Source organism: Triticum dicoccoides, chromosome 4B (assembly GCF_002162155.2).
Source record: "Triticum dicoccoides isolate Atlit2015 ecotype Zavitan chromosome 4B, WEW_v2.0, whole genome shotgun sequence".
NCBI classification, from domain to species: domain Eukaryota; kingdom Viridiplantae; phylum Streptophyta; class Magnoliopsida; order Poales; family Poaceae; genus Triticum; species Triticum dicoccoides.
In genome coordinates this window covers 456,933,639-456,943,596 of record NC_041387.1, presented here as the reverse complement: position 1 = coordinate 456,943,596, position 9,958 = coordinate 456,933,639, and positions in this window count along the sequence as shown.

Here is a 9,958-nt window from a genome sequence, read left to right as displayed (position 1 = left end):
GAGCCGGATGCTGGGGTCAACTTCAAGAGGCTCGGGAGCAGGAGGCGCGTCTGCGGATCGCCTCGGAGTCGGAGCGGACCCACGGGGAACCAGCCCCGTCCTGTCCTTCTTCGGGATCAGGGGCAAGCTCTTGCCACCCCGCTCATCGTCGTCCTCGTCGTCATTCGGCATGAGGCAAAGAGTGCGGGACCTACGCCGAGGGAGGGGCGTTCTCGACTCCCCGTCGGTCGCCTCAGAATCGGGCTCCTTGTCCTCCTCCCCCTCTTCTTCCTCCTCCCCGCTGGAGTCGCTGGAGGATACATTCACCGTCGCCAGGGCCGCCGGGTCCTCAGGAACCTCCGCGGGTACAGGCCCGCCCTCGTTGAAAGCGGACATCAAGTTCACCACCTGTTCCCAATCATCCCGAAGGAACAAGGGCACGGGAGCATCCTCCAACCTCGCCACGTTTCCCCCAACCAAGGATTGGAGGACCGTGGCCAGATCCTCGTCGGCCACGACCTCGGGGTTCGAGCGAAGGGCGGCATCGGCCCTCCCAAGCTTCCACAGCGGAAGCGAGTGTTCCCGGAGTGGAGCCACACGATGCTCCAGGAACTCCCTCAGGAGCGATGCCCCGGTCAGTTTCGCCGTCGCCATGTTGTCCGGCCACAGGTTCGCGTCCATCTTCTCCAACACCAGCCTCGCGCGGGGATCAACAAGCTCCACGCGGGACCAAGCGTCAACAGACATGGGCTGCCCCGTGGGCAGAATCAGCCGGGAGTGGGTGCGCCCAGCATCCACCATGACCCACTTGCTCCTGAAGCCCTCAATTCTCTTCCCGGGCTTCGAGATGGCGTTAGAGCTGCCGTGCGCGACAAAGCTCGCGCACGCGGTGATGGGGCCGCGGAAGACCCGGAGGTAGAAGTAATGGCGTAGCAAGGCCACCGAAGGCCTCACCCCGACATGAGCCTCGCAGTAATAGGCGAAAATCTCCAGGAGAAGAACGGAGTTGGGATGGAGGTGCAGGGCTTGCAGATTGTAATGGTGGAGAACAGAAAGGAAGAACTCGGAAAAAGGGGGCACCAGACCGGCGGCAATGGCGCTCACGAAGAGCGGGTAGAAGGTGCTTCCTCTGTCCTCAGGAAGGGCGGAGCCGACCTTGAGTGCGGCCGCCCCGTCGTTGCCTTCCGCCGCCATCATCTGGCGCGTCCGAGCAAGATTCTTCTCCGACACATTCGGAGAATCCAAGGCGGGCGAGTACCATGCTCCAGCTGGGGTCTGGCGAGGCGCCATGCCTTGCTAGGATGCAGGGTTGGAGTAGATCTGGGGATTTCGGAAGCAAGAAGGGCAGGAGCAAGAAAGGGGATCAGGGCAGTGAAGGAGAAGGCAAAGAAGGTAAGCCTAGACGGGTACCGCTCCCTTATCAGTTTGTGCAGTTGCCAAGGTGCTGTGGGGGAGCCAGGACGCCCACGTCCAATCAACCGCCACGCGGTGCCCAAGGCCGCATGCTCTTGGGGCCCGCGGCGCTTCGCACTTGCCTCTTCGCTTCTCTACTAAGCCAAGTCCAAGCGCGCCTTGGGCCCGGGGGCTACTGTCGGCGTTCTGGAAATGGGGGTACCCAGACTTGCCTGCCTGCGGCCTGCGGCGTGGCTCAAGGAGTGGCCTAGTACGGCCCATCTTCATTAACACGTGCTCACGACCCTCGCGAGGGGCCAAGCCTCGCGGGGAAGGACAACAGGAGGCTTCCTCAGGCACGACCTCATCAGGATGGCTCGCGAGGAGGCGGAGAGATCAAGGCGGGGTACTCACGAGGTGCCCGTGATGCAAGCCATGACGACCAAGGCCAGACGGGCGCCAGGCGGGCGCCGGCCTGCGCAGAGTCCTTGTTTCCCCTTTGGTGCAAAGGGGGCTAGCGCAGGCAAGGGTATCAAGAAAAGGCAACCATTTCGGTGCAACAAGACCAAGACCAGCAGGATAGTAAAGCGGAGGTCATTGTGGAGCCCAAGCCAGCATCACAACCAGAGTCTTTGGCAGGCGAGGACCAACTTTAGTCAGGTTAAGTGTACTAGATGTTCCCCTTCAAAATGGCCAATTGTTGGCGCCCTTCCCGCTTAATATTTGGGAAGAGGCCTGGGGCCTTCGCCTATAAATAGGAATAGCCACCCCCGAGGTAGGGGGGATCATCAGCATCTGGTCTAGAAATCAGCCGGAGAGTAGAACTTTAGCCAACACCACCATAAGAACAGACCCTCGCGAGGCTGAACCATAGGAGGTGTTGGAGAGGGAGAAGGAGGCAACCAAAGGCCAAGGTGTTCCCGTATGAAGTCCCTCCTCTCCCCCACTATATATAGGAGGGCCAAGGGGGGTGGCCGTCCCTAGCAGATCCAATCTCCTAGGGGGCGGCGGCCAAGGGGAGGTTTCCCTCCCCCCCAAGGCACCTAGGAGTGCCTTCCACCACTTGGACTCTTCCTTGGTGGAAACCCTAGGCGCATGGGCCTAGTGGGGCTGGTGCCCTTGGCCCATGCAGGCCAAGACGCACCCCCTTACAGCCCATGTGGCCCCCCGGGACAGGTGGACCCACCCGGTGGACCCCCGGGACCCTTCCGGTGGTCCCGGTACAATACCGATAACCCCGAAACTTGTCCCGATGCCCGAAACAGGACTTCCCATATATAAATCTTTACCTCCGGACCATTCCGGAACTCCTCGTGACGTCTGGGATCTCATCCGGGACTCCGAACAACATTCGGGTTACTGCATATACATATCCCTACAACCCTAGCGTCACTGAACCTTAAGTGTGTAGACCCTACGGGTTCGGGAGACATGTAGACATGACCGAGATCGCTCTCCGGTCAATAACCAACAGCGGGATCTGGATACCCATGTTGGCTCCCACATGCTCCACGATGATCTCATCGGATGAACCACGATGTCGAGGATTTAATCAACCCCGTATACAATTCCCTTTGTCAATCGATATGTTACTTGCCCGAGATCCGATTGTCGGTATCCCAATACCTCGTTCAATCTCGTTACCGGCAAGTCACTTTACTCGTACCGTAATGCATGATCCCGTGACCAGACACTTGGTCACTTTGAGCTCATAATGATGATGCATTACCGAGTGGGCCCAGTGATACCTCTCCGTTATCCGGAGTGACAAATCCCAGTCTCGATCCGCATAAAACAATAGATACTTTCGGAGATACCTGTAGTGCACCTTTATAGTCACCCAGTTACGTTGTGACGTTTGATACACCCAAAGCACTCCTACGGTATCCAGGAGTTACACGCTCTCATGGTCAAAGGAAGAGATACTTGACATTGGCAAAGCTCTAGCAAACGAACTACACGATCTTTGTACTATGCTTAGGATTGGGTCTTGTCCATCACATCATTCTCCTAATGATGTGATCCCGTTATCAATGACATCCAATGTCCATAGCCAGGAAATCATGACTATCTGTTGATCAACGAGCTAGTCAACTAGAGGCTTACTAGGGACATATTATGGTCTATGTATTCACACGTGTATTACGATTTCTGGATAATACAGTTATAGCATGAATAAAGACAATTATCATGAACAAAGAAATATAATAATAATGCTTTTATTATTGCCTCTAGGGCATATTTCCAACAGTCTCCCACTTGCACTAGAGTCAATAATCTAGTTACATTGTGATGAATCGAACACCCATGGAATTCTGGTGTTGATCATGTTTTGCTCTAGGGAGAGGTTTAGTCAATGGATCCGCTACATTCAGGTCCGTATGTACTTTACAAATCTCTATGTCTCCATCTTGAACATTTTCACGAATGGAGTTGAAGCGACGCTTGATGTGCCTTGTCTTCTTGTGAAACCTGGGCTCCTTGGCAAGTGCAATAGCTCCAGTGTTGTCACAGAAGACCTTGATCGGCCCCGACGCATTGGGTATGACTCCTAGGTCGGTGATGAATTCCTTCATCCAAATTGCTTCATGTGCTGCCTCCGAGGCTGCCATGTACTCCGCTTCACATGTAGATCCCGCCACGACGCTCTGCTTGCAACTGCACCAGCTTACTGCCCCACCATTCAAAATATACACGTATCCGGTTTGTGACTTAGAGTCATCCAGATCTGTGTCGAAGCTAGCATCGACGTAACCCTTTACGACGAGCTCTTCGTCACCTCCATAAACGAGAAACATTTCCCTAGTCCTTTTCAGGTACTTCAGGATATTCTTGACCGCTGTCCAGTGTTCCTTGCCGGGATTACTTTGGTACCTTCCTACCAAACTTACGGCAGGGTTTACATCAGGTCTGGTACACAGCATGGCATACATAATAGAACCTATGGCTGAGGCATAGGGGATGACACTCATCTCTTCTATATCTTTTGTCGTGGTCGGACATTGAGCTGAGCTCAATTTCACACCTTGCAAAACAGGCAAGAATCCTTTCTTGGACTGATCCATTTTGAACTTCTTCAAAATCTTATCAAGGTATGTGCTTTGTGAAAGACCTATGAGGCGTCTCGATCTATCCCTATAGATTTTGATGCCTAATATATAAGCAGCTTCTCCAAGGTCCTTCATTGAAAAACTCTTATTCAAGTAGGCCTTAATGCTATCCAAAAGTTCTATATCATTTCTCATCAAAAGTATGTCATCTACATATAGTATGAGAAATGCTATAGAGCTCCCACTCACTTTCTTGTAAACACAGGCTTCTCCATAAGTCTGTGTGAACCCAAACACTTTGATCATCTCATCAAAACGAATGTTCCAACTCCGAGATGCTTGCACCAGCCAATAAATCGAGCGTTGGAGCTTGCACACCTTGTCAGCATTTTTAGGATCGACAAAACCTTCCGGCTGCATCATATACAATTCTTCCTTAAGGAAACCATTAAGGAATGCCGTTTTGACGTCCATTTGCCAAATTTCATAATCATAAAATGCGGCAATTGCTAACATGATTCGGACAGACTTCAGCTTCGCTACCGGTGAGAAAGTCTCATCGTAGTCAACCCCTTGAACTTGTCGATAACCCTTAGCGACAAGCCGAGCTTTATAGATGGTCACATTACCATCCGCGTCTGTCTTCTTCTTAAAGATCCATTTATTTTTATGGCTCGCCGTTCTACGGGCAAGTCAGTCAAAGTCCATACTTCGTTTTCATACATGGATCCTATCTCGGATTTCATGGCTTCTAGCCATTTGTCGGAATCCGGGCCCGCCATCGCTTCTTCATAGTTCGAAGGTTCACTGTTGTCTAACAACATGATTTCTAAGACAGGGTTGCCGTACCACTCTGGTGTGGAACGTGTCCTTGTGGACCTTCGAATTTCAGTAGGAGCTTGATCAGAAGTATCTTGATCATTATCATTAACTTCCTCTCTAGCCGGTGCAGGCACCTCAGGAACATTTTCTTGAGTTGCGCCATTTTCCGGTTCAGGAGGTAATACTTCATCAAGCTCTACTTTCCTCCCACTTACTTCTTTCGAGAGAAACTCTTTCTCTAGAAAGGATCCATTCCTGGCAACAAAGATCTTGCATTCGGATCTGAGGTAGAAGGTATACCCATAAGTTTCTTTAGGGTATCCTATGAAGACGCATTTTTCCGACTTGGGTTCGAGCTTTTCAGGTTGAAGTTTCTTGACATAAGCATCGCATCCCCAAACTTTTAGAAACGACAGCTTAGGTTTCTTCCCAAACCACAATTCATACGGTGTCGTCTCAACGGATTTCGACGGTGCCCTATTTAAAGTGAATGCGGCAGTCTCTAAAGCATAGCCCCAAAAAGATAGTGGTAAATCGGCAAGAGACATCATAGATCGTACCATATCTAATAGAGTGCGATTACGACGTTCGGACACACCATTACGCTGAGGTGTTCCAGGCGGCGTGAGTTGTGAAACTATTCCACATTTTCTTAAGTGTGTACCAAACTCGTGACTCAAGTATTCTCCTCCATGATCTGATCGTAGAAACTTGATTTTCCTGTCACGTTGATTCTCAACTTCACTCTGAAATTCCTTGAACTTTTCAAAGGTCTCAGACTTGTGTTTCATTAAGTAGACATACCCATATCTACTCAAGTCATCAGTGAGGGTGAGAACATAACGATAGCCACCGCGAGCCTCAACACTCATTGGACCGCACACATCAGTATGTATGATTTCCAATAAGTTGGTTGCTCGCTCCATTGTTCCTGAGAACGGAGTCTTGGTCATTTTTCCCATGAGGCATGGTTCGCATGTGTCAAATGATTCGTAATCAAGAGACTCTAAAAGTCCATCAGCATGGAGCTTCTTCATGCGTTTGACACCTATGTGACCAAGGCGGCAGTGCCACAAGTATGTGGGACTATCACTATCAATCTTACATCTTTTGGTACTTACACTATGAATATGTGTAGCATTACGCTCGAGATTCATAAAGAATAAACCATTCACCATCGGAGCATGACCATAAAACATATCTCTCATATAAATAGAACAACCATTATTCTCAGATTTAAATGAGTAGCCATCTCGTATTAAACGAGATCCTGATACAATGTTCATGCTCAAACTTGGCATTAAATAACAATTATTGAGGTTTATAACTAATCCCGTAGGTAAATGTAGAGGTAGCGTGCCGACGGCGATCACATCGACCTTGGAACCATTCCCGACGCACATCGTCACCTCGTCCCTCTCCAGTTTTCGTTTATTCCGCAGCTCCTGCGGTGAGTTACAAATATGAGCAACGGCACCGGTATCAAATACCCAGGAGTTACTACGAGTACTGGTAAGGTACACATCAATTACATGTATATCAAATATACCTTTGGTTTTGCCGGCCTTCTTGTCCGCTAAGTATTTGGGGCAGTTCCGCTTCCAGTGACCACTTTCCTTGCAATAAAAGCACTCAGTCTCGGGCTTGGGTCCATTCTTTCGCTTCTTCCCGGCAGTTTGCTTGCTGGGCGCGGCAACCACCTTGCCGTCCTTCTTGAAGTTCTTTTTACCCTTGCCCTTCTTGAACTTAGTGGTTTTATTGACCATCAACACTTGATGTTCCTTCTTGACTTCTACCTCTGCTGATTTCAGCATAGCAAATACTTCAGGAATGGTCTTTTCCATCCCCTGCATATTGAAGTTCATCACAAAGCTCTTGTAGCTTGGTGGAAGTGACTGGAGGATTCTGTCAATGACCGCATCATCCGGGAGAGTAACTCCCAGCTGAGTCAAGCGGTTATGTAACCCAGACATAGTGAGTATGTGCTCACTGACAGAACTATTTTCCTCCATCTTACAGCTGAAGAATTTGTCGAAGACTTCATATCTCTCGACCCGGGCATGAGCTTGGAAAACCATTTTCAGCTCTTCGAACATCTCATATGCTACATGTCTCTCAAAACGCTTTTGGAGCCCCGGCTCTAGGCTGTAAAGCATGCCGCACTGAACGAGGGAGTAGTCATCGGAACGTGCCTGCCAAGCGTTCATAACATCTTGTTCTGCAGGGAGAACAGGTGCGTCACCCAGCGGTGCTTGTAGGACATAATCTTTCTTGACAGCTATGAGGATGATCCTCAGGTTCCAGACCCAGTCCGTATAGTTGCTGCCATCGTCTTTCAGCTTGGTTTTCTCTAGGAACGCGTTGAAGTTGAGGACTACGTTGGCCATTTGATCTACAAGACATATTGTAAAATATTTAGACTAAGTTCATGATAATTAAGTTCATCTAATCAAATTATAATGAACTCCCACTCAGATTTGACATCCCTTTTGGTCATCTAAGTGTTACACGATCCGAGTCGACTAGGCCGTGTCCGATCATCACGTGAGACGGACTAGTCATCATCGGTGAACATTCTCATGTTGATCGCATCTTCCATACGACTCGTGTTCGACCTTTCGGTCTCCGTGTTCCGAGGCCATGTCTGTACATGCTAGGCTCGTCAAGTTAACCCTAAGTGTTTTCGCTGTGTAAAACTGTCTTACACCCGTTGTATGTGAACGTAAGAATCTATCACACCCGATCATCACGTGGTGCTTCGAAACGACGAACTGTAGCAACGGTGCACAGTTAGGGGAGAACACTTCTTGAAATTTTGTAAGGGATCATCTTATTTACTACCGTCATCCTAAGTAAACAAGATGCATAAAACATAATAAACATCACATGCAATTATATAAAGTAGTGACATGATATGGCCAATATCATATAGCTCCTTTGATCATCATCTTCGGGGCTCCATGATCATCTTGTCACCGGCATGACACCATGATCTCCATCATCATGATCTCCATCATCGTGTCTTCATGAAGTTGTCACACCAACGACTACTTCTACTTCTATGACTAACGCGTTTAGTAATAAAGTAAAGTAGTTTACATGGCATTCTTCAATGACACGCAGGTCATACAAAAAATAAAGACAACTCCTATGGCTCCTGCCGGTTGTCATACTCATCGACATGCAAGTCGTGATTCCTATTACAATAGCATGAACATCTCATACATGACATATAGATCATTCATCATTCATCACAACTTTGGCCATATCATATCACAAAGCACTTGCTGCAAAAACAAGTTAGACGTCCTCTAATTGTTGTTGCAAGTTTTACGTGGCTGAATTTGGGTTCTAGCAAGAACGTTTTCTTACCTACGTGAAAGCCACAACGTGATTTGCCAATTGCTATTTACCCTTCATAAGGACCCTTTTCATCGAATCCGATCCGACTAAAGTAGGAGAGACAGACACCCGCTGGCCACCTTATGCAACTAGTGCATGTCAGTCGGTGGAACCTGTCTCACGTAAGAGTACGTGTAAGGTCGGTCCGGGCCGCTTCATCCCACGATGCCGCTGAATCAAGATAAGACTAGTAACGGCAAGCATATTGAACAAAATCAACGCCCACAACTACTTTGTGTTCTACTCGTGCAAGAGAACTACGCATAGACCTAGCTCATGATGCCACTGTTGGGGAACGTTGCAGAAAACAAAAATTTTCCTACGGTTTCACCAAGATCCATCTATGAGTTCATCTAGCAACGAGTGATTAGATGCATCTACATCCTTGTAGATCGCGAGCGGAAGCGTTCAAAGAACGGGGATGATGTAGTCGAACACGACGTGATCCAAATCACCGATGATCTTAGCACCAAACGGACGGTGCCTCCGCGTTCAACACACGTACGGAACAGCCACGTCTCCTCCTTCTTGATCCAGCAAGGGGGGAGGAGAGGTTGAGGGAGATGGCACCAGCAGCAGCACGACGGCGTGGTGTTGATGGAGCTGCAGTACTCCGGCAGGGCTACGCCAAGCACTATGGAGGAGGAGGAGGTGTTGGAGAGGGAGAAGGAGGCAACCAAAGGCCAAGGTGTTCCCGTATGAAGTCCCTCCTCTCCCCCACTATATATAGGAGGGCCAAGGGGGGGTGGCCGGCCCTAGGAGATCCAATCTCCTAGGGGGGCGGCGGCCAAGGGGAGGTTTCCCTCCCCCCCAAGGCACCTAGGAGTGCCTTCCACCACTTGGACTCTTCCTTGGTGGAAACCCTAGGCGCATGGGCCTAGTGGGGCTGGTGACCTTGGCCCATGCAGGCCAAGGCGCACCCCCTTACAGCCCATGTGGCCCCCCGGGACAGGTGGACCCACCCGGTGGACCCCCGGGACCCTTCCGGTGGTCCCGGTACAATACCGATAACCCCGAAACTTGTCCCGATGCCCGAAACAGGACTTCCCATATATAAATCTTTACCTCCGGACCATTCCGGAACTCCTCGTGACGTCCGAGATCTCATCCGGGACTCCGAACAACATTCGGGTTACTGCATATACATATCCCTACAACCCTAGCGTCACTGAACCTTAAGTGTGTAGACCCTACGGGTTCGGGAGACATGTAGACATGACCGAGATCGCTCTCCGGTCAATAACCAACAGCGGGATCTGGATACCCATGTTAGCTCCCACATGCTTCACGATGATCTCATTGGATGAACCACG